Source organism: Cnephaeus nilssonii (genome assembly GCF_951640355.1).
Source record: "Cnephaeus nilssonii genome assembly, chromosome: 2".
In the NCBI taxonomy this organism is placed as follows: domain Eukaryota; kingdom Metazoa; phylum Chordata; class Mammalia; order Chiroptera; family Vespertilionidae; genus Cnephaeus; species Cnephaeus nilssonii.
The window spans coordinates 84,028,088-84,053,379 of record NC_137073.1 but is presented as its reverse complement, the minus strand read 5'-3'; the positions used below and the strand labels follow the sequence as shown (position 1 = coordinate 84,053,379).

The 25,292-nt window shown below is 41.1% G+C and overlaps 1 pseudogene across 1 annotated transcript; it reads left to right on the top strand.

The window, feature by feature from the left end:
* Positions 1-25,070, top strand: LOC307092865 (phospholipase A and acyltransferase 3-like; annotated as a pseudogene). Its single transcript, XR_013815239.1, has 3 exons — positions 1-140; positions 1,804-1,978; positions 24,324-25,070. The product of XR_013815239.1 is annotated as a phospholipase A and acyltransferase 3-like (transcript).
* The last annotated feature ends 222 nt before the right edge of the window (positions 25,071-25,292 follow it).

Here is a 25,292-nt window from a genome sequence, read left to right as displayed (position 1 = left end):
GTTGTTTTCTTATTCTTGTTTGAAAACTTGGATGATGGTTTCAAAGCTACTTGGACCTAGCCTGTACCTGCCGTAGCCAGAAAAAGCAGCGTCAGTCCCTGGAGTGACTGCAAGTGTTTACTGAAAACTACTTGCTGGAGGTAACTTTATGTGAATTTTTAAAACTTGTCCAAGTAGTAATTCCAGGAGGGGGGTCAGAATTTATTTTAACAACCTTCATTCCAGAGGCCAAGGTGGAGAGACAGTGTTCCCAATTACTGTCTCCCCAATAGTTTGGTCTGCTGCATCCCTTGTTAAACACACAGGAGTCCTGGGCCAGAGGGAAAAGTACATGAGAGCCCTAGCTGGTTTTGCTCAGTGGATAGAGCATTGACCTGCGGACTGAAGGGTCCCAGGTTCGATTCCGGCCAAGGGTACCTGTCCGGGTTGTGGGCTCGATCCCCAGTAGGGGGCGTGCAGGAGGAGGCAGCCAATCAATGATTCTCTGTCATCATTGATGTTTCTCTCTCTCTCTCTCTCCCTCTCCCTTCCTCTCTGAAATCAATAAAGAAATATATTTTTAAAAAAGAAAAGTGCATGAGAAAGCCTCTGTAGCTCTGGCTCTAGTGTTCGACCATGCCTTCACAGTTTAAGGTTACTGAGCTAGCTTCCAGGTCCAGGGCAGGCTGCAAGCCCGGGTATGGCATAGAGTTGCCACTGCTGAGCTCCTGTTGCAACCTGCATTGCCTGAATGAGAGGCGGTGTCAAGATTGGTTCTTCCTGTAGTGAGAGTCAGTTTGTGAGTTGAGATTCACTTGTCTCTGCTGATCATGTATACTCTAAGTCAGGGGTCCTCAAACTTTTTAAACAGGGGGCCAGTTCACTGTCCCTCAGACCGTTGGAGGGCTGGACTATAGTTTAAAAAAAAAAAACTATGAACAAATTCCTATGCACACTGCTAAGTCGGCTGCTAAGCAGGACAGGCAGCGGCGGCAAAAACACCCGGCGGGCCGGATAAATGTCCTCGGCGGGCCGCATGTGGCCCGCGGGCCGTAGTTTGAGGACCCCTGCTCTAAGTCACTCTGAGCCGCCCCTTCTATTTGTGGAAAGTATACTAGTTAGCACTGGTGTTCTTTCCACTTTCAAATTCTGTCAGTTGAACTGGATTTGGCCATTTTTCTGACTTAATGCTTCATAAGCAATGCAGAGTAAGGAACTTAGTGGAAACATCATAGCCAGTTTTGTTAAGGTCTTGTTCTTTATTTGAAAAAGTCCTTAAATGGGTTTTAATTCTCTCTCAAATGTCTTCCAGAATACCAGCTTAGAATAACAAGGGAATGAGGTCTGCCTGTGTTTATTTTTAAGAACTAAAACTGTATCCATGTAACTAACCAAATTAACTAAACCTTACACTTTTAATTAAGTAGGGTTTGTCTTTGCATAGGAATTGATTTGAGAGAGAGAGAGAGGAAGGGAGAGAGAGAAAGCGAAAGAAACATCCATTTTTGTTGTTGTTCCACAACCTTGGCATATTGGGGCGATGCTCCAGCCAACTGAGCTACCTGGTGATTTCAACTAGTGTGCCACAAGAATTTTTAAAACATGCAATACCTGACTGTAGTCAGGGGCACTGACCTCTTTTCCCTTAGATTGCCAAATGAAAAAAATGACAACAGCCAATACAACAATAGCTGTCTGGTGTGAATGAGTCAAAACTACACCTTTTGAAAATTTTGTCAGATGAGCAAAAACATATTTTTTATTGTGCTGCAGAATTTTAGTAATCCTATATAATAAATGCCTAATATGCAAATTGCCCCTCAGGCGGTCATTTGACCGGGAGTTCAACCGCTCATTATGACGTGCACTGACCACCAGGGGACGGCACGGAACATGGCAGACGTCGGCAGACACGGCGCTGGCAGCGGGCGGCAGTGGAGGTGCTGCGAGCCCCGATGGGCCCTGACAAGAGCGGGCCCGCAGTGGGATGGTGGAGCAGGTGAGCGGGCAGCACCAGGTCAAGGGGGGTGCAAGCGGGGCACGATTGAGTGGCAGCAACGGGGGCGGGCCGCCACCCGGCTCCCAGGAGCTGAGGGAGCCAGGTGGGGGGGCCTGGCCCTGATCGATCGCCCCGCAGATGGATGATGGAGCGGCGCCAGGCCACAGCAGGGTGCCAGGTGGGGCTGCGAAGCTGGGGGCGCAAGCTGGGGCCTGATCTCCGCAGGCCACCCCAACGGACCCCAACCGTGCATGAATTCGTGCACCAGGTCTCTAGTTAGTTTATGTGTGCCATGAGATGAAAAAGGCTGAAAATCGCTGCTCTATTGCAATTATATTTTGAAAATGGAATCTTACAGAATTGTAACAGTTTTTTTCTCTTAAAAAGTTAATTCCTAGTCATTGTCATGTGTTTGTTTATAAGTATTTTCTTTGTATGGTACAAAGTTACATTTTACCCTGACTCGTGTCAAAACTGTGAATGAGTGAAACCTGAATAAGATTCACTTGTAATGATCTAGACCTGACTAAACATTTTGAGAGCTTTCTTACATGTTCAACATTTTGTGCTTATTTCCCTGCAGCAACACTACATATTTGACTTATTTTGATGGAATTGGTTTCTTCCCTAAGTCTTTTTTTATATTGTGAATTTTTTCTTTCATAGATACACAATGTAAATACATTTCTTAATAGGCATATTTCTGTGATTAAAAAAAGTAATAATCAAGTTTTAGTGCTATTTGGAAGATCATACTGAAGAAGAAGAATTTTTAAAGCTATTTATTGAGTTGTTACTGTGTGCCAGGTACTGAGCTAGATGCTTCACATCTATTATCACGAATCCTGAGACTGAACAACCCCCCGAGATAGTATTCTTATATCCATTTTACAGATAAGGAACCAGAGACTTTATTTTTTATTTTTTTTAAAATATATTTTATTGATTTTTTACAGAGAGGAAGGGAGAGGGATAGAGAGTTAGAAACATCGATGAGAGAGAAACAACCATCAGCTGCCTCCTGCGCACCCCCTACTGGGGATGTGCCCGCAACCAAGGTACATGCCCTTGACCGGAATCGAACCTGGGACCTTTCAGTCCACAGGCCGACGCTCTATCCACTGAGCCAAACCGGTTTTGGCAGGAACCAGAGACTTTAAAAGTACTGCAGGGCCCTGCTGGTGTGGCTCAATGGTTGAGTGTCGACCCATGAACCAGGAGGTCCCTGGTTCAATTCCTGATCAGGGCACATGCCCACGTTGCGGGCTCGATCCCCAGTAGGGGGTGTGCAGGAGGCAGCAGATCGATATCTCTCTCTAATGGAGGTTTCCATCTCTCTATTCCTCTCCCCCTCTCTCTCTAAAAAAAAAAAGTACAGCAAGATTCTAAGCACATCTGCCTAAATCTCTGCCATTTTTTTAATGTCCGAAGACTTGGCAAAAAAATATGATAATTTTATAAAATGAAAAGTGGGCGTTTTGACTCTATAATTGTTGATTAACTGATAATCACAACTGAAATCTTCCTATACTTCAAAATTGCCTACTGCCCAGGTGGTGGCAGCATGTCTCAAAGAGCCGTTGAGGTGCAGAAGATTCTCCATCCTTGACAGTTGATTTGCCGCTTCATCTCACATATTTGACCTGCCAACCTCTAACTTCTGTATTGGGCCTTTCGCTATTAGAGCAGCTGAGCAGTGATTCCGTCGTCTCCTCCGTCTTGTCTTCTGAATGGGTCCTACTCTGCCAGTTTGCTTTCAGCCCGTTTTGCTTATAAAGCTTCACCAAGTTATTATTTTCTAGAAAGGTCTTTTAGGTCTATCCAGTAACACAAAGAGCTTTTTTTCAAATGTTGTTACTTTTCATCCATTGTTAAATGTAATTTAAATAATTAGCTAACATTATGAAATACTTGTTTAACCCTTTGCACTCGCTTGCTTTTTTCTCGATTCCTTTATTCTAATGCTAACCGTGTCGAGTCACACTCGACATCCGAGTGCAAAAGGTTAAATTAGAAGGCATTCTTGAAAACTTATGGGATATACCAGTTAAGGAGGTAATGAAATACTTTTAAAAGATAGAATTAGTTTTCTATCTTTTAGATCTAGACCTGACTAAACATTTTGAGAGCTTTCTTACATGTTCAACATTTTGAACATGTAAGTAGGAACGAGAAGATTCAGCAGGGAGCAGTGCAATGTTATCTAATTCAGAAGGAATGCATACACATATATAGCAGGATAACCAGTTAGACCACTTTAGCCAAAAATTGCTTGTAACATTAGTTTCATATTTTTGCATGGCTACTGCCTTCCTTCCTCCTCACAAAACCCCTCTCTACCCGTATTTCTTTTTTTTCCTTTTTTTCACAATACCTCATTTTGACATCTATTTGCTTACTGATTTAATGTCTGTTTTTCCTACTAGATTGTAAGTTATATGAGATCAGTTAACCCAGAACCAAGAATATTGTTTTGAATAATTGATTCCAAGTTATAGCATTGCTACTTAAAAATGAAACTGTTAGTGTTTGAACGAATCATGAAATAATCTAAACCCTGGGGAGTTGTGAAGCTCATATTAAAGTACCAAACTGTTGCAACAGGTTTGGAAAGTAATAAGGGATGCCTCAGTAAGAAGGGTCTCAAGGTTAGCAAATAAGATGTGTGGGGAAAGGTAAAAAGAATTGTGATTATCTTGTTAATGAAAGAAGACTAGTTGCTTAAAGATTTCCAAGTATGTAAAAGTGTGTACTAGGAATGTAGTGATTCATCATCTTCATTGATAAGATAAAGGTAATTTGTCCTAGACCGTAGGTGCTGAGAAATAAGATACAAACAAGCTATACTGGAGATCTAAACAGAGATCTTTGAAAATGGGCTATGAGTGTATATGCAGGCTAGATGACCTGTCTAGATATTTCCAGCTTTATGATTCCAAATGTGGATTGCAGAAGAAATACTGGAACTAGATAGCAGATGCTGCTCTGGTTGATTATTCCTTTCTGTCCCTGGCCTTTTCCACACACTTTAGAAACATTTCAGTGTGTTTGTGCACAGTCAGTACAGGTGGTTTATATGTTACTGCTTTTAGTTTACAGAATTGTTTTCACTTAATACTGAAAATTGGGTGTTTCTGCTTTTTAACACAAACTGTTTACCTTTACAATTCTCTATCTCCAGAATGTACTATATATGTACTTGGAGCACACTAATTCCCTATAGAGAAAAGGCTACTCTTTTGAGGGGGTAAAATTTTTAGCAAATACATCTGAAGCTTTGGTTTGCAATTCTATTAAAGTTCTGAGAAACACTAAGCTTTCCTGCTGAGTCTAGAGGTTCAATTATTAGGCCTACCTCTAAATGATGTAATTATACTAGTCATGTCAAGTCATCTGTTATTTCTGTTCTAAGGTGTCCTAAAAATTAAATAAGAACTATTGTCCAATTGGAAAAACTAACCCATATGGTATAAGAATTTTTAGTGTAAAAGCAATATGTATTGCAAAAACAGCTCAAGCAATATCACCTTCACTAAGTAGCATTTTAATTTGACAACTTTGACCTTCACCTAAGCAAACTATTGGAAGTAACCATATAAAACATGTTAATCGTATTCGCTGTATTTTCAAAAACATTGTCCTTTGTGTCATATGGTACCCTTTATATAAAATCCCATTTAAGATAGGCTAGAGTGTTATTCTAAAAAAGTTCTGGAAGCCACTTAAAAATTGTTTTCATTTAATTTGTAAATGTATATTTCAATTAGAATTGACATACAATTATATTAGTTTCTGGTGTACAATATAGTGATTAGACATTTATATACCTTACAAAGTGATCATACCAAGTCTAGTACTCATCTGACACCCTATATAGTTATTACAGTATTATTGACTAGATTCCCTATGCTCTTTATATTATTGACCATATTCCCTATGTACTTTATATCCCTATGACGTACTTCTTAATCCCTTTTACGTTTTTCACCCATTCATCTAACCTTGCTCCATCTGACAACCATCAATTTGTTCTCTGTATCTACGAGTTTGTTTCTGTTTTCATTGTTTATGTGAAATCATATAGTATTTGTCTTTTTGTTTATTTGTTTGATTTACTTTACTCAGCATAATTCCCTCTGAGTTCATCCATGTTGTTGCACATGGCAAGTTGTCACTCTTTTATGGCCAAGTAATATTCCATTATGTAAATGTTCCACAGCTTTTTTATCCACCCATCTACTAATGCACACTTAGGTTGTCTCTATAGCTTGGCTATTTTTTAAAAAATATATTTTATTGATTTTTTGCAGAGAGGAAGGGAGAGGGATAGTTAGAAACATTGATGAGAGAGAAACATCGATCAGCTGCCTCTTGTACACCTCCTACTGGGGATGTGCCCACAACCAAGGTAGATGCCCTTGACCGGAATCGAACCCGGGACCCTTACAGTCTGCAGGCCGACATTCTATCCACTGAGCCAAACCGGTCAGGGCAAGCTTGGCTATTTTAAATAATGGTGCAGCGAACATAGAAGTCCATATATATTTATATTTACAAATTAGTATTTTAGGTTTCTTCATATAAATACCCAGAATTGGGATTGCTGTATTATGTAGTAGTTCTATTTTTTATTTTTTCAGTAACTTTCATACTGTTTTCCATAGTGGCTGCACCTATTTTCAATCCCACCAAACAGTATGTGAGGGTTCCCTTTTCTTCACATCCTTGCCAACACTTGTTTTTTGCTGACTTATTGATGATAGCCATTCTGACAGGTAGCAGGTGATATCTCATTGAGGTTTTAATTTCTCTGATGATTAGTGGTGTTGAGCATCCTTTCATATGTCTATTAGCCATCTGTATGTCTTTGGATAACTGTCTAGTCAGGTCCTCTGCCAATTTTTTAATCAGGTTGTTAGTTTTTTTGGTGTTAAGTTGTATGAGTTTTTTATTTTAATTATTAACCCCTTATCAGATGTTTTATTGGCAACTATCTTATCTTCTCCCATCCAGTACGTTATCTTTTCATTATGTTGATGGTTTCTTACACTGTGCAATAACTTTTTAGTTTGATGAAGTCCCATTTGTTTATTTTTTTCCTTTGTTTCCCTTGCCCAAGGAGATCTATCCAAAAAATAAGAGTAATGTCAGGGAGTTTTCTTCTAGGACTTCCATGGTTTCGGGTATGGAAGCCACTTTTTGATAAGAGTCTTGCCTCTCTTTGATTTATTGTGAGGAAGCTCAAGAACCAAATTAGAAATTCATGTTTAGCATCCATCCTGACCTGCACGCTTACATTTCTTTTTAAGCATATTTTTCTTATGTTAGGCCTCTTTTGCTTCTGGAGGGAACACATTCTATAACTAGGAATAATGCTCTCACTTACCTACCAAGTGACATTGAGGGATGCCAGTTTTGAATGGGGCCCAGAGCAGGAAAGGGCTCTGCAACAGTTCCAGGCTTTAGGGCAAACATCCCTGATTGACACTTGGACCACATGATCCAGCAGACTGTAGTGTCAGTGGTGGGAACTTATGGCAAGTCCAGAGGGAGAATCATAATGCAGGTCCCTGGGGTTCTAGAACAAGGTCATGCATCTGCAGCAGATAATTGTACGCCCATTGGAAAACAGCTCTTGGAATGTAACTGGGTCTTGTAGAGTCTGAATGCTTTACCACAAGATGCTTAAACCTGCCCCTCTTCCCTGTCCCTATCCAAGTAAGTGGCCAATTTTCTAACTCCATCATTCTACCTATGTATATTTTTTATATTATCTTAATCTTTATAATTTTTTCTTATATGTTTTTATTGATTTTTAGAGAAAGGGAAAGGAGAGGGATAGAGAGATAGAAACATCGATGATAGAGAAACATCATCGATCATCTGGCTCCTGTACACCCTCCCCACCCCACCCCCCACTGGGGATTGAGCCCCCAACCCAGGCATGTGCCTTAACCAGGAATCAAACCAGTGACCTCTTGATTCCTGGGTTGACACTCAAACCCCTGAGCCACACTAGCTGGGCTCTACCGATATATTTTAATTGGCATTCCAATAAAAGTGTTTTCCCTTCTCCCACATTTATTGATTGATTGATTAATAACAGATAGACTTATGGATTCCTAGCATTAAAATCCATTACTATTATTGTTTATTTAATGTTCTATTTCTCCCAGATTTGATGATGAGAGCCCCAGAATGTGTCCTGTATGTGTCAAGAGCCCCACTGTGTCGTGTTCTCATCATTCTTTATTTTAATCCTCACCTGAGGATATATTTTTATTGATTTTAGAGGAAGTGAGAGGGGGAGAGAGAAACATCGATGTGAGAGAGAAAATGGGTCAGTTGCCTCCTGTACATGACTCAACCAGGGATTAAACCTGCAACCTTTTGGTTTACCGGACGATGCTCCAACCAACTGAGCCACTAAAAATGATGTCCTCATCATTCTTTGAGTCCTTTCTTACTTTGTGGTACAGCCACATGTTCCAAATTCATGTATTTTCCCTGCCTCAGCCCTCGAAGCAGCCTTTTTTTATTTTTCCAAGGAGCCCTGCTTTCTTTTTGTGGAGAATGGAATTCAGGAACCAAAAGCTGAGTGCTAAGTTTTCTCATTGCTACTGGTGTGTCATTGCTTGTAGTCCCTCTCAGCAGGCAGACATATATACAAATATCTATATTTACTTCTATACCTGGTGAAAACCACGAGTTATACTGATAACTTCAATTCCAGTCTGTCACTACTTCCTAGTTTTCCTTTTTCATCTTGGTAATTCCCTCAACAGAAGGAAACCTGACTGCCATTATCCTCAGTGTATTTACTCATTTGCTCAAGGCTGGAATACATGAAAGGTTGTTTTAGATTGCTAACTCATTACTGTGAAAGGAAAACTTACCAGATTTTTAGGTGTCCCGTCTGTTTTCAACCCATCTCTCAATTTGGCAGCCAACTGAGCTATCTTTTAAGCTAGTTTCATAAATTCAAACTTAAGCCCCAAATAAGCATGTCTAGACTATTTAAACTGGGTGGCTCAGAGAATGAATGTTTAAAAGGCTATAGAGCTTCAACAGTCCAGATCAGTAGCTTCAATTCTCATGTTTGCAGTAACTCATAGTGGCTGACACAGAATTGCTTTTGTTGGGTAGCAGTAGCTGATCATGGCTTTATCTTCCAGGTCTTAGTGAGTATAATCATGTCACTAAGAATTGCCACCTCAGCTGAAGGAAAGGGCAGATTTCCTCTCAAAGGTGCTGTTTAATCATTTTAAAAGCAAATTACAATAGATTGTTCATAAGTCACTTATGCCCACGCATAAAGTACTTAAAGCACAATTTCTCAGTTACTAGTACATCTTTTATAACCTTGCATTTTGGTCATATCCTTTTGAAAATCACATCAGCCTTTAGGAGCTACTAGTATTTTTGAACAATTATTTAGAAAATGATTCCAGGAAAAACATGCTATCAAAGGCAGTATTCTATCTGGAAGGCTAGCACTTTCTTTCTGTACCAAAAACTAATTAATTTTGGAGAGATGGCATTTTGTAGCTTGAGTAGAAAAGTTCAGGGTTTTGTGTAAATATGCTGTCAACATCTTGTTTAAGGATGCAAGTCATTTGTGCCTTAACAAGGATTTCTTTTTGCTTTTAATACTTTGTGTAGTTTGCTAAATATTTTTAAGCAATTTCAACTTGCCATCTTAGCATTAAATTATAAGTTATCCAAAGATGAATGAATCCTTTTGTATTGATAGGCTTAAATTCTGGTTAGTGAAATCAATATTCAGTGTTATTCAATACATTGGCTTCTCCCTCCAAAATGAGAGGTAATCTTAAAATTGTTTACTCTCATCAGCATAAAGTCAGTACATGGACTTGCCTATTTTTTTTTTATATTGTACCTTTATGTTTACCTGCCCTCCACTAAAAATAAATTATATGTTAAATCCTTAAACTGGCCTGTTTTCTGTGAACTTGTATAATTGAGAAAATGTTTGGGAAAAGAAAGAAGGGCACTTTTAATCTGAAAAGCACATTGACCTAATTCATAAGGCCATGTGAAGGCTAGAATTATGCAAGCTGACCTGCTTTGATATTATCTTGTCCAAATGGCCTTAAATGAATGCATCTATAGTTAGATGAAACAACTAATGAAACAAAATAAAAATTTATTATTAGAAAGTACACCTGTCAGTTTACTTCTAGTTCATCTCTGCTAAAGCAGGTTGGATCAGTTTTACAATGCTAAGACAGTCTGGTTGGGATTCTTAACTTTAAGGTAGGTTAATTTTTTAGCCAGGTATCATTAAATGTCTGTGGTAGGCAGCTTCTAAAATGGCTCCCAATGATACCCACTTCCCGGATCCATGCCCTTGTATCATTTCCTCCCATTGAGTTTGGGCTAGCATGCTTTTGATGAATAGAATATGGCAAAAGTGATGGGATGTCACTTCCAAGATTAAGTTACAGAAAGAGTCTGGCTTCCATCTTGCTCACCTTCTCTCACACTTTAGTGGAAGCCAGTTGCTGTGCTGTAAGCTGCCCTACAGACAGGCAGGGAAACTGGGGAGGGCTTCTGGCCACAGTCAGTGAGGAACAGAATCCTCCATAACCGTGTGAGTGAGGGTGGCTGCAAGCTCTTCTTCCCTGTCTAACCATGGGATGAAGCCAGCCTCTGCCGACAGCATGAATACAGGCTTGTGAGAAACCCTGGGCCCTTCTATGCCCGGATTCCTGACCAAGATTGACTGTGAGATAATCAGTGTTGGTTGTTTTAAGCTGCTAAATTCAGGGGTAATTTGTTACTCCGCCATAGATAACTAATACAGTGTCCTTTCTAAAAAATAAAAATCACAAAAGACCCTCACACTTCTCTGGGGGGTGGAGGGTACAGTAGAGGGTAGCATCCTATATAATAAAAGCCTAATATGCAAATAGACCAAACAGCAGAATGACCAGTGGAACAACTGGTCACTATGATGTGCACTGACCACCAGGGGCAGAAGCTCAACACAAGAGCTGGCCCCAACCTGCAGGCCCCAGGCCAGCCAAGGCGGGTGCCAGTGGGGCCCCCAATTGCCCCACCAGTTGCCCTGCAGAGGGAGGCAACTGGCGATGGCAGCTGGGGATGGGGGTGGGGCTGGCAAGCAGGCCACGCCATGCAGGCCAAGGTGGGTGCCAGCAGAGATTCCCCCTGATTATCCCGCTGGTCGCCCCACAGATCGGCCCTGACCGCCGGCCAGGCCTAGGGACCATACCCATGCACAAATTTTGTGTACTGGGCCTCTAGTTTCCAGATAAGTGGTTTAGCACAGTGGGTTTCTACCACTAACAATATTCAAATCAATAGAGAGTTTTCAAGAAGTACAAGTGCCTGAGCTTTGCCCCCAGAAATTCAGTTTAAGTTGGTCTGGAATGAGGTCCAGGCCTCATAATTTTTCAAAGTTCCTCAGTATTTTTTCAATTCCCATAAGTAGATGAAGAATTACTGATTTAGCATAAATTTATTAAGCCCCTTCTGTGCGCCAGGGGTAGAGAACTCACCCTTTATCCCCAGATTAGGAGAGAAGACAAGTAAGTCAACACACTGACCACAATGTGGCAAATGTTTGGGGAGTCACACACGTGATAGAAGAAGCACAGAAGAGGAAACACCTAATGCAGCTTGATAAAGTAAGAAAAGGTTTGACAGGAGATGTTAGGCCAAGTCTGAAGCTGGAAGTAAAAGCTAGTCAGCTAGAACATGGGGCCGGGGGGAAGAGGGGGTAAGCATTACAGGCAAAGGAATTAACCAGTAAAGATACAAAGTGTTAGAGAATAATCAGGGAAATATATGTCCATATTTGAGTAATAGGGAAGGAATAAACTCTGGAAGGGTAGGGTGAGTATTGAGAGAACACAGAATGAGGGCCCAGAGATCAGTTTGGATGAGGACGTGCCCTGTGGTGGCGGCGGGAGGGATGAAGAGGAGAGGAAGGATTCATTTGCTGTTGGGGACATGTAGGACTGGGAGGTAGCACTGAAATGCAAAGGGAGGAGCCCACGTTGCCTGCCAGGTTCAGGCTTGGCAATTGTATGGGTGTTAGACTGTAACTTTGGCAGCAACCATGGGGGCAGCAAAAGCAGAAGACAGAGGGAAATAAACAGTTCGGTTTCAGATCTAAATCTGAAGCCTCAGAAGAAACAACTGGTTGCTGTTGGTACTGGAAACGAAAACCAAATTGACATGTCACTTGCCAAAAGAGCACATCTTTGTGGATGATTTTGTGTATTTGGAAGTAATCACGAACATAGCTTCTGTTTTGTCTCCGTGTGTTTTGGTGATTTGCAGTCAGCTTTCAAGAAGACGGGGAGATCTTGAGAATTAGCTATATTGCCTTTTATAAAGCATTCTATTTCACTGAACCAAAGAAACCTTCAAAATTGAACCACATAGGCTGCTTTTCACTATTTTTCCCACTCATCACGTGTTTCTCCTTGGACACCTTTGCCTCTCTTCCCATTTCGGTGAGTAATGCCTTGGTTTGCCCAGCTATTGGTAGAATTTTGAACTGACATCAGATTACATTGTGTCATGAGGTGGGAAGGGTTCAGATGGTGACATCCACATATCCTCTTTATGATCTGGTCATTGTTTTAATTTCAAAGGAGCAACACACTCAGCTCAGTCCTTCGGTCTATTTAAAGCATGTTAACTGGTGTATCCGAGCAAAGTTACACATTCTTATTATGAATCCCTGACACTGACATGAGCTTTCTAGTTTCAGTCTGCCCATGTATTGTTGGTGCTTTTTTATTTTAAGAAACAAAGATATGTAGTATTCCCATTGTCTGCTTTTTATAAAATATTTTTTATTGATTTCAGAGAGGAAGGGAGAGGGAGAGGAAGATAGAAGCATCAGTGATGAGAGAGAATCATTGATCAACTGCTTCCTGCATTCCCTACACTGGGAATCCAGCCTGCAACCTGGGCATGTGCCCTGACCAAGAATCCATTCATGACCTCCTAGATCATACATAGGTCAGTGCTCAACCACTGCACCACACCAGCCAGGCCCCTTTATATGCTTTTGATAAACTGACACTTCTGAACCTTTAAAACTATTTTCTTGCCCTGAACGGTTTGGCTCAGTGGATAGAGCATCGGCCTGTGGACTGAGGGGTTCTGAGTTCGATTCCGGTCGAGGGCATGTACCTTGGTTGCGGGCACATCCCCAGTAGGGGGTGTGCAGGAGGCAGCTAATCGATGTTTCTCTCTCATCGATGTTTCTAACTCTATCCCTCTCCCTTCCTCTCTGTAAAAAATCAATAAAATATATTTTAAAAAACCAAAAAACTATTTTCTTGCTTTCCACCACAGGGAAATACAACTGACTCTTAATGTGAAAGGAGGATTGCACTGTCTCATCATCAAGCCCACCTTGAGGCTGGTGTAAAAAAAATGCTGATGCCTGCATAACATGTATCTCTTAAGTAAATCAAACCTGTAATTCTACTTGGCTGCCTCTAAGTCATTTTGATTCCTGCCAACAAGAACATTAATGAACCTAGTATCTCCACAGCCTTATTTGTGTGTAAGACTCCATTCCTTATGCCTCGTTCCAGCAGCTGCCCCACTCCATCTGATAAAGTGGAAAGCTGGAGCAGGTCACACAAATCCAGAGCATTGCTTAAACCCAGATTATTGTAGGCAGCATTCTCTAATTCTTCCATCTGCTTTTAGGATGGCAAATAATAGGTTTCTGGGGCATGGATTTGAAAAACCATCCATACACTAGTAATCTTGTCATGAAGAAGCATTTTATGAAATTCAAATTATTCATGCCCTTATTCTTCCTACTTTTATTCTTTTGACAATGATAAATAATAATATTGTACTTTTTGCTTTGGGATCTTGGTTTACCTCCATGGATTTACAGTTGTGGGAATATTCCAGAATAAGTAGTACTTCCAATGATGGGCTATAACAAATCCCGAAATGGCATGAGAAAGATATAGGAAGTATGGTAAAATGGACGTAAAAATATAAAAGAATACTAGTATAGCCCTAGCTGGTTTGACTCAGTGGATAGAGCGTCGGCCCTCAGACTAAAGGGTCCTGGGTTCGATTCCAGTCAAGGGCATGTACCTCGGTTGCAGACTTGAACCCCGGCCCTGGCCCTTGGCCCAGGTGCGTGCAGGAGGCAGTCATTCGATGTGTCTTTCTTGTATCAATGTTTCTCTCTGTCTCTCCCCCCTCCCTTATACTCTCTCTAAAAATCAATGGAAAATATCCTCAAGTGAGGATTAACAGCAACAACAACAAAATTGTTTGTAAATTTCTCTACACTAGAAACACCTGGAGATCTCTTTAAAATTCCATTGCCCAGACCACACCCCAGACCAATTAAATCACACTTTCTTGGGGTGGGACATGAGTATTTTGACTCCTCAGGTGATTCCAATGTGCAGACAAGCTTGGGAACCACTGATTTAGACAACTACTTCATGACTGCAAGAGAGCACAGCTCTGGCTTCTCATGAACTCCTGCCTGCCCTTGGTGGGAGGTTCTCTGCTGTCCAGATTCACCAATTTTGCCAACTTTGAGCCTAAGCAGGGGCACAGAATGAGAGGGAATTTAATCACAGACAGACAACAGTTAAGCATCAAAACTACAGGTGGTTATAACATAGTTGATTAGCAAATTTTTAAAGTAATTTTTATTTGTAATTTTTCCTGACAACAAAAACTGCATCTCAGATTTGATTTTTTTCTATTTCAGTCTCAGATACTAGAAACTTATGCTGTTAGTTTTATCAGACTGCTCCACTAGGGTAACATTTTTGTCATGCTTTGGGTGATTGTTTTAGAATTCCTTCTTTGAGTTAGTCATCTTTAAAACACCTAACTCAGAGTGAGAATTGTCCATTCGCCTTGTTTAAAGAAACACAGTTTGACACTGAGACAAGCATTTAAAATTTTATTTTCCTTATATATACAGCTCATTGCTTATTTATATAATCAATCATTGCCTGCCCACAAACTGAAGGAAGCATGATTTTAGATGTAACAATTGTTTACTCAAAGGGACCGAATATACATAGTTGATACCTTTTATCATAATTAGCATTTTTACAAATAGCCACCATGCTGGCCTGTAAAATTTTAAAGCTAATAGTGTAACCCAATAAAACAATGATTTTGCTATATCCTATAGAATAAAAGGCTAATATGCAAAAGGCCTGTCGCTGTGACATGCACTGACCACTAGGGGACAGACGCTTAATGCGGGAGCTGCCCCCTGGTGGTCATTGCGCTCCCACAGGGGGAGCATTGCTCAGCCAGAAGCCAGACTCATGGCTGGCAAGCACAGCGGCAGTGGTGGGAGCCTCTCCCACCTCCGCAGCAGCGCTAAGGATGTCCAACTGATGGCTTAGGCAAGGGCTCCCAGACTGTGAGAGGGCGCAGGTCAGGCTGAGGGACACCACCATCACCAACCCCCCAGTGCATGAATTTCGTGCACCAGGCCTCTAGTGTGTGTGTGTGTGTGTGTGTGTGTGTGTGTGTGTGTGTGTATCTTGAGAGATTAAAGGCAATAAAATTGCAAGTTAAACCCTGGCTGGTTTGGCTTAGTGGATAGAGAATCAATTCTGAAAGCTTTCGTGTTCAATTCCTGTCAAGGGCACTACCTTGTTCCTTAGTTGCAGGCTCGATCCCTGGCCCTGGTCAAGGCATGTGCAGGATGCAACCAGTCGATGTATCTCTCACATCTATATTTCTCTCTCTCTGTGTTTCTCCCCCTCCCTTCTACTCTCTCTCTAAAAATCAATGGAAAAATATCCCTGGGTGAGGATTAACAAAAAAAAATTATAAGTGAAGCTGCTGGATGGTTGAAATTATCTGAATATCTTTAAAGAATTAACAAGTAAGCTTCTTGCTATAAGTAATTAATTTTAAACCCTATTTGATTTAGAAACCATTTACACTGAATTTCTGGTTTAGTGTTCAATTAAAACCATCTATACTATTCTGTTCAGGCTCTGGATCCTAATCTTGCTTTGGTTACTTCCCTCTGGTCACTGACTGCTGCTGAAGTGTAAGAAAAGAAGGCATATGACTGCAATCTAATTCCTTATATTTGTTAGAGGAAAATCTTCAGGGAAATGTTTACTTAGAAAATGCCTGTGGTAATTAAATATGGAACTGCCATTTAACCCAGTGATCTCACTTTGAGGAATATTCCCTAAGAAACCTGAAGCACCAGTCAGAAAGGATATATGCACCCCTGTGTTCATAGCAGCACAATTTACAATGGCAAAGATCTGCAAATAGCCCAAGTGCCCATCAGTAGATGAGTGGATAAAGAAGCTATGATACATTTACACCGTGGAATACTATTTAGCCGTAAAAATGAAGGATCTCTTACCCTTTGAGACAGCATGGAGGGACCTGGAGAGTTTTATGCTAAGTGAAATAAGCCAGTCCGAGAAAGACAAGTATCACATGATCTCACTCATGTGGAATCTGAAGAACAAAATAAACTGATGAACAAAATAGATCCAGAGACATAGAAACATGGAACAGACTGATGAATCTGAGAGGGATAACAGGGGTGGGTGGGTGGGAAGAGATTAACCAAAGAATTTGTTTGCGTAAACCATGGAGACAGACAATAGTGTGGTGAAGGCCTGGGAAGGCGGGGGGCGGTGGAGGGGGGAACAGGCTAAAAGGAGTCAATGAGGGGGAGAAGGGGAACATCTGTAATGCTTTCAACAACAAAGATAAATTAAAAAAAAGAAAATGCCTGGTGATTGTGGGGGCCATGGGGTTGGGTGGCGGTGGAAGAGTTAGGTATAAAAGGGGTAAATGGAGATGGAAAAAAAATAATGAAATACCTGTGTATTTTTTTTACTCAGTACTTATTCTACACATAATCATTTGGGCAAGGTGGTAGAAGTAAATGAGAATGCATGTTTGTCTTATTAAAGCCAAAAGATGAGATGTTGCAGTTTCTTACTAAAATTACTCTTTTTTCGTATGAAAATTTAAGGAAACCAAGGACATTGTGGTGTGTTGAAAGCACAAGAGCCATGCAATTGGAAGGCCTGGGGTTTAAATTTGAGTTAATCACAGATGTCAGGTGGTGTTATTTTTATCCCTCCTCTGTTACAATGCTTTTTTAATATGTGAAGTTTACATTCTGTCCTAGAATGCATTTGCTTCTGCTCCATTAAAAAAAACAAAGAAGTTATGTACTGAATGTCACTCTTTTATTTCATTATAAGTGAGGCAACCCTGGTATATATAAGCCAATGGTAACTAATCCCAATGAAATGAGATTTGATTTTGAAATAGTCTTAGAATTTTTATTTGAATGAAAGTGATATTTTGGGAAATTATAACTCACTGTCACCCCGTTTATAACAGTATTGTTGGGGAACAAAATTGTAGTCTATCATTCTGTTATCTCATGTTCTTAAGTGTATGTGGTTATAGAATTTGGGGAAATACCCTTTGAGTCAAATGATGGGCTATAACATGGATATTACTTAGGTAGAATAATGCAACTTCATTATAAGATTGTTCTGTATATCTGTCTTTTTCCTTTCCTCCATTCAGAATTTATCCCTAGTCACCCTTTTTAGAAGCAACAATTAGAGGAAGTATTAACTCAGGATGAAATAAAGCACCACCCTAAAAAGAGACGCCCATTTTCTTTCAGTGTTTATCTTTGCCAGGATAAAGAGGGGCAAATAAAAATGTTGCCTTTAAGGCCTTGATTCTGGATGTTAGATGAAATAGAATGTTGACCACATGTGACCTAAGCCGTGTTGGTGGTTATTTTACCAAGCTTCGGATCAAGGTTTGCTTGAAATAAGCTGTGCCGTGGGTAAACCTTCGAAAGACCCAGGAGTGAACTGTGTTGCCCTCTACATTCTTCCCACCAGAACATTACTTTGTGGTATTGATTTTGAAAAATGAAATTTAACTTCTAAGAGCACAGATCAGATTCAGGTATTCTTAAATATGAAATTGCTTTTGACCTACCCAGGAGCTATAGAATAATGATAATCACAGAGGTAAGAATAAAGTCATTGTACAGATTTTTCTGTGCTCCTTTTAGTAAATCTATTCTGGAGTATAGAGGTGGACGGTTGGTAAACCCCGTTTCTTTATTGTGTGATGCATCAGTTTGATATTGTCAGTCTGTTACCAAGGTTTGTATTGGGATCATTGCTGTGAAAGAGGCTCCGAGGATATTGTATCACCAGTTTTTAGATGTTGTTGTAGGTTTCATCCAGAGCAGATGGAAGGGTAACACAGTAACCTAGTACCCAGTTCAGGAGCGTGGAGAAAAATAGGCTGATGAAGGCTTAACTCAGTCAGATAATTTATATTATAGGTGGGCACGGCTGGATTAGTTTAGGGTTGTGTTTTTTCAAATAAGCAGATTTTTTTCTAAGATTAGAATCAACATTACTGGTGGGAGCAGGAAACTTTGGGGCAGGACATTAGGTAGAAGATCAAAGGACAGCTGCTTCTGTGTCACAGCTGTAAGGACAGGAAGATGCCCTTGTTTCTCAGGTGCTGCTTTTGCATAGTTACATCAACAACATGTGTCAATAGGTAAAGGAGAGACTAAGAATATGTACCATGCCATTCCACCATCAGCCAAAAGCCACATAATGTTCATCATGGGGAATAGTACATTTTGGTGTACTTTTAAACCCTTATTTCTTTCATTTAAAAAAAATACATTTGAACTCTTACTATGTGCTCAACAAAAGAGTAAGGAAACAAGATTCTAATATAGCATCACTCTTCTCTTTTTTCCTTGAAGCCAATAGGATTTAGTGTGTGTATTATACACACACATATGTGTATGTATGCATTTAATATATAGTATAGTAACCCTTGGGTTTTTAGATGTGTTTTACTATTACTTATAATGCGCTTATTTAAAAAGGGATAACAACATACATTTTACAAATGATTGTAAGAGTAAACACCCCTTGTAACTGCCACCCACGTTAAACAAACAAACAAACAAAAAGACTTTGGCCAGCGTGTCAGAGGCCTAGTGGATCTCTTCCCAAATACACCCGCTTGTCCCCCTTCCTTGAGTATGCTCTAGCCTCACTCTTCAGTTATTCGTTTCCTTGCTTTTCATCTTACCACTTAAGCGTGTACATATGCACCAGAAACATCCATATAGTTCAGGGTTGTCTGTTTGGCAACTATATAAATGGAATCATAATTGCCCCTTTTTTCAGTCTTGTTTCTTCCATTTGTTATCCACATTGTGGAATGTCGCTGTGGTTTGCTCAGTTTCATAGCTCTGTAGTATTCTGTTGTATAAATCTACCACAGTTTATTCATCCATGTGCTGTGTTGGACATCTGGGTTTTTTACAGTTTGCACCTACTACATGTACTGTTGCTATGACTATTCTTAGGCTATCTTTTGGTGCACATGATATGACAGCAGGCATGAAACTATCTTTTCCTTCACGCACATTTAGTGAGCCAGTAATCTAAAAAGGGAAAGCAACCACTGTTTGGGTTATTCTAAGGTGGTAGGTGCTGTCTAGACATAGAGATGACCATTTCCATCCAGGTGAATAAAAAATAGAATGTCCAGGATTGTAACTTTGCTTAAGACTCATGTCTACAGTTATTTTTTTTATCAGGAAAACAAAATACTTTTGTTTTTAAACTACCTCTGGCATTATTTCTAGAACTCTAAAATTACCAGAATGAAATGTCCTTAGAGGGTGGAGAGTGTATCTTACATTTCTTTTACGTTCTTCACGAAGACCATGGCAATGCTGGAAAGATGTTAAGTCCCCACTAAAGGTACATACCCTCAAAAAGTATATTCTGGAGTGAAGTTATTTATGCAAAAAGGGTCTGATTTCCAAGAGCAGGTTCTTAAAAAGGGGGCAGAGTGATTAGCTTATTTTTCTGTTTGGAAAGCCTCTTTCCTGACAGATAGAAAATACTAGCTTGGATGGGCCAATGTAATAATCTGCCTTCCCCATACTTTTTTTTACCATATTCTTACATGTCCTAAGTACAGCTAATATTTGTGTATTCCTGAGGTCTTTTCAAGTTATAATTTGGGCCTTTTGTTTGCCTTTTGAAATGAAAGACAAAATAGAAAATACACTATGAGGCAAGTTTATCACTTCTGGTAGCCTTGTACTTTAAAGCATCTGCATTTTAAGGCTGGACCAGGTAGGGCCAGATCATGGTATATTGATTCAGTATCATCCTGTTTATGTGAGCTTCATTCTGAAACTTTAGCAAAATCAAAATGTTTGTCACAGAATTCTGGGTTATCTGAAGTCTTGTTCCTGTTTACACAAAATGACCATTGGCCTAATGTAGTTAACAAGAACACTTTACAGCTCACTCAACAACTATTTCAAGTGCTGAGGAAAAGGCATTTTAATTGAACAATTACTTACCCAGAATCAGGCTGGCCGAGAACGCTGCTTCTTGTGAATTTAGTACACTACCCATACACAATTGGTTTTGCTCCTTTGCTGTGACAAATGTCTTTGAATTCTTTTTTGCAATGAAAAGATTCATATGGTTTGTCTTCCTTGGGGATTGTAACTTTCAAAGGATGCCCTTAAATATATTACTACTTCATTTAAACTGTTTGCTTCCAAGACGTGCAGTACTTTGTACAAAGAATAAGTTATGAATCCCCTGGACACACTAGAGGGAAATGCTCTGCTGGGTTTCCAACTGTTTTTCTGTGGTCAGTTTATGACTTGATGCCCAGCTTCTTTATAGACTCACCACTCACAGGATAGTTCCCTTTCATGTTTTTCCACGCTTATAGAAAGAAACACTGTGTTTGTGTCTTCGTCTGTTTGGGCTACTATAAAAAAATTGCCATAATCTGGGTGGTTCAAAACAGCAGAAATTTATTTCTTACAGTTCTGGAGACTGAGAAGTCCAAGATCAAGGCTCTGGCAGATTCAGTGTGTAGTGAGGCCTGCTTCCTGGCTCATGGACAGCTTTCTTGTTGCTGTCATCTCCCTGGTAGGAAGCTGTCTGTCTCAACAGGGGCGGGCGGTAATCCCATTCATGAGGCTCCACCCTCCCGACCTAATTACCTCCCCAAAGCTTCACCTCCTAATGACATTACCTGAGGGGTTAAGATGTCAAACTATGGCCTTAGCTGGTTTGGCTCAGTGGACAGAACCTTGGCCTGCAGACCAAAGGGTCCCGGGTTTGATTCCGGTCAAGGGGTCAAGGGCACGTACCTTGGTTATAGGCTCCTCCCCAGCCCAGGCCCTGGTCAGGGTGCATGCAGGAGGCAACCAATCTATGTGTTTCTCTCACATGGATATTTCTCTCTGTTTTTCCCTCTCTCTTCCACTCTCTCTTAAAAAAAAAAAAAAAAATCAATGGAAAAATAGCTTCAGGTGAGAATTAAAAAAAAAAAAGATTTCAAACTATGAATTTTTTTTTTTGGGTGGGGGAGGTGGGCGCGAGGTGGGGAGACACACCAACATTCAGACCATAGCAGTTAGCAAATACCAGTAGAAATTTCTTTTTCCTGCACAGCTTTCTCTTGGTATTTGGAGAGAAGCCCCCTTAAAGTGCTTCTATGAGTCCAGTGAAAGTATCTTTTCAACTGATATCTTTGAGATTTTGAAATATTTTCTTGACAGCTTACAGTTTTTATAAATCTTGGGGGGAAACATTTTAGATTCTGTTATGAAGTTAAAATTTAGATATTAAAGAAGTGGAATAGTAGCTAAGAAAATGTGCCAGTTTCCATGTTGGTGGTAGAGAGCTGGCATGTATAGGAAGGTATTCAAGCAAAGGAGTGACATAATAAAAGTGGTGTTTAAAGGAGACTACCAGCAGCAAGCCAGAGTCAAGAATAGCTACCCTTCCATGAGGTTGCCCCAGACTGCTCTACCCATGCTGTTTTCTGAACCCCTATAAATATTATTCAATATGTAAGCAATAATAGATGGGTGGGTCAAAATAAAATGCTTTAGTAGCAAATATAGATTAATTCACCCTGATAGGACAGCTATGATTAAAATTCACATGGAAGATAAAATCTTGGATATGTTTTTCCCCCTGGAGTTAGAACTTTTAATATGTTAATGCTCATCTTGAGGATACAAGAGGAGCCTTATATTTTGAAGGATGCTAGTATTTTTTTTTAAATATATTTTATTGATTTTTCACAGAGAGAAAGGGAGAGGGATAGAGAGCTAGGAACATCGATGAGAGAGATACATCGACCAGCTGCCTCCTGCACACCCCCCACCGGGGATGTGCCCGCAACCAATGTACATGCCCTGGACCGGAATCGAACCTGGGACCTTTCAGTCCGCAGACCGACACTCTATCCACTGAGCCAAACCGGTTTCGGCAGGATGCTAGTATTTTAAGAAACAGAGTTTGTGAAACACTGAGTTAAACTTAAACTATAACATAATGTATTTACGTAAGAGGTCATTGAAAGTGAGAATGTACACTAGCAGCATGGAGCAAGAATGGCCCTGGAGTCCCACTTTTGTGTGTCTTCAAGAATAGAAGTTACTCCCTCTAAAACTGTGATTCTCAGCAGAGGCCTCCCTTGACAAGGTAGTAGCAGAATCTCGATTGGATCTTGTCAAATGTCTTTTCTGCATCTGTTGAGATGATCATATGTTTTTCTTTTTTAGTTTGTTTACGTGATGAATTTCATTGATTGATTTTCTAATGTAAGCCAACTCTCCCTGCCTGTATTTCTGGGATAAATTCTGCTTGGTTATGATGACTATCCTTTTAGTATATTGTTGGTTTGGTTTGCTAAAATTTTGTTTAGAATTTTTGCATCTATGTACATGAAATGTATTAGTTTTTAATTTTCTCTTGTTATAATACTAGAGGCCCAGTGCATGATTTAATCATGCACCTGGTGCACCAGCGGGCTGGCTGTCCGCCGGTGCCCCAGGCCTTCCGAAAGCCTCCGGCGCTGCGGAGGCTTTCGAAAGGCCTTGCGCCGGAGCAGATAGCCGGCCAGGTCCCCCGCTTTGGCCTTTGATCGCGGGGGACCTGGCCGGCTGTCCGCCGGTGCATCCAGGCCTTCCGAAAGCCTTCGGCGCTGTGGAGGCTTTCGAAAGGCCTTGCGCCGGAGCAGACAGCCGGCCAGGTCCCCCGCTTTGGCCTTTGATCGCGGGGGACCTGGCCGGCTGTCCGCCGGTGCCCCAGGCCTTCCGAAAGCCTCCGGCGCAGCCATGGCTCAGCGTCCTGCTGGCCCAATCAGCTACCCCGGCCACCCTGAGTCCCGCCCCCTGCGCCTCCTGCTGGCCCAATCGTGGGCGTAGCGGAGTGATGGTAATTTACATATTACCATTTTATTATGTAGGATTTTTGTCTGTTTTTTGTTACTGCTGTAATACTAGCCTCAATAAATGAGTTGGGGAGTATTTCCTCTATCTTTTGGAAGAGTTTGAATAGAATTGTCATTATTTCTCTATTAAATGTTTGGAAAATTTTACTCTGAAGCTATGTCGGCTCAGGAATTTTCTTATGGGTAGGTTATAAACTACTATTTCTTGAACAGATATACAGTTTGTTCCTCAATTCTAATCCAACACCATGAAGTCAATCTTAGTTTTATTCTTTTACATATTTGTAATTCCCTTCTCTGACAATGAGAAATCTCTCTCCCATTATCTTGAATATTTACTTATTTGATTAATTCCCCTGTATGTAATAACCAACCTCCCTTTTCCATGCTGCCCCCTTCCACATGCAAATGCCCTCTTTATCCCACTTGGACTCCGACATCCTGCCCAGGACTGCAGCTGCCCCTTGTCTTCCAGGCCCAACCTCCATGATGCCCTCCTCATCCACCCAGGCTTTGACACCTGCGCCAGACTGCTCCATTGCGTGGACACCTCCCCACTTTCTCCTGTCATTCGTTTGTGAAATTGTTCCTGCCAACTGGGTCCATTTTATTCCACTTGAACTCCATGTTGTCTTGGACATAATTGGCAATTAATAAATACTTAATAAGACTAAAAATAACCACATTTTAAAGTGGACATATGCTATATTGACACTCTACAAAAAGGTGTTAGTATTATCAGAATTGCCAACATTTGCATTCCAGCTCTGCTGTTAACTAATTCTGCAGCCATGAACAAATTAAATGAATTTCTTTGAACTTTTATTTCCTAATCTGTTAAATAGGATGAGGATGGAAATAATTATAAGAATGATAATAAATAGCACATGATGCCTACTATGCACCCAGTGCTATGCTAAAGACAACATATATTGTCATTTAATCTTTAAAATGGTTTTTTGGAGGAGATAATATTATATTCATTTTGCAGAAGAAAAAAATGTCATTCGGAGGGTCAGCGGGGAAAGGAAACTCTTGATCACAGAAGGCTGGGCCCGAGGCAGCAGCACGCAGACACACCTGCACTGAAGGATGTCTCTGTCACAGGCCGAACCGAAACCTGGAGACCTGATTGAGATTTTCCGCCCCTTCTACAACCCCTGGGCCCTCTACGTGGGGGATGGCTACGTGGTGCGCCTGGGTCCTCCAGGTGAAATCGCGGGAGCGGGGGCGGCGGCGGCCAGCCTCACGTCCGCCCTAACCGACAAGGCCAGAGTGAAGAAGGAGCTGCTGTCCGTGGTGGCCGGGACAGACACGTACCGTGTCAATAACAAGCACGACGAGAAGTACTTCCCGCTGCATCCCAGCAAGATCGTGCGGCCGGCGGAGGAGCTGGTGGGGCAGGAGATGCCCTGCAAGCTGACCAGCGAGAACTGTGAGCACTTCGTGAACGAGCTGCGCTACAGTCTCCCCCAGCAACCAGGTCACTCAGGAAGTCCTGGAAGTCGGCGTGGCCACATGCCTCGTGGGTGTGGGCCTGGCCCTCACGGAGATCATCAGGTCCCTGCGGGACAGACGCTTGCAGGAAGAGCGGTGAGGTCAAGGAATCATCCCAGCGGCAGCCAGAGACAGAGGAAGGGGCAGGGAATAGAGAGAAACATCCATGGCAGAGAGACATCAGTGGCTTCCTCCTGTATGCTTCCTACTGAGGATGGAGCCTCTGGAAATTGAACCAGAGACCGCTTAGTTCATGGATCAACCCTCAACCACTGACCCACACCAGCTAGGCCATTGAGGCTGCTTTTAATGGAGCTATAAAAGCACAGGAAGATTTTATTTGGGGAAATACCGCCTATTGTGAATGCTATTAAAGACACAGTTGTCTCTGTAAAAAAAAAAAAAAAAAGTCATTCGAAGGAGGTGCCATTATATGGCTCTTTTTTACAGATGAGAAAATGAA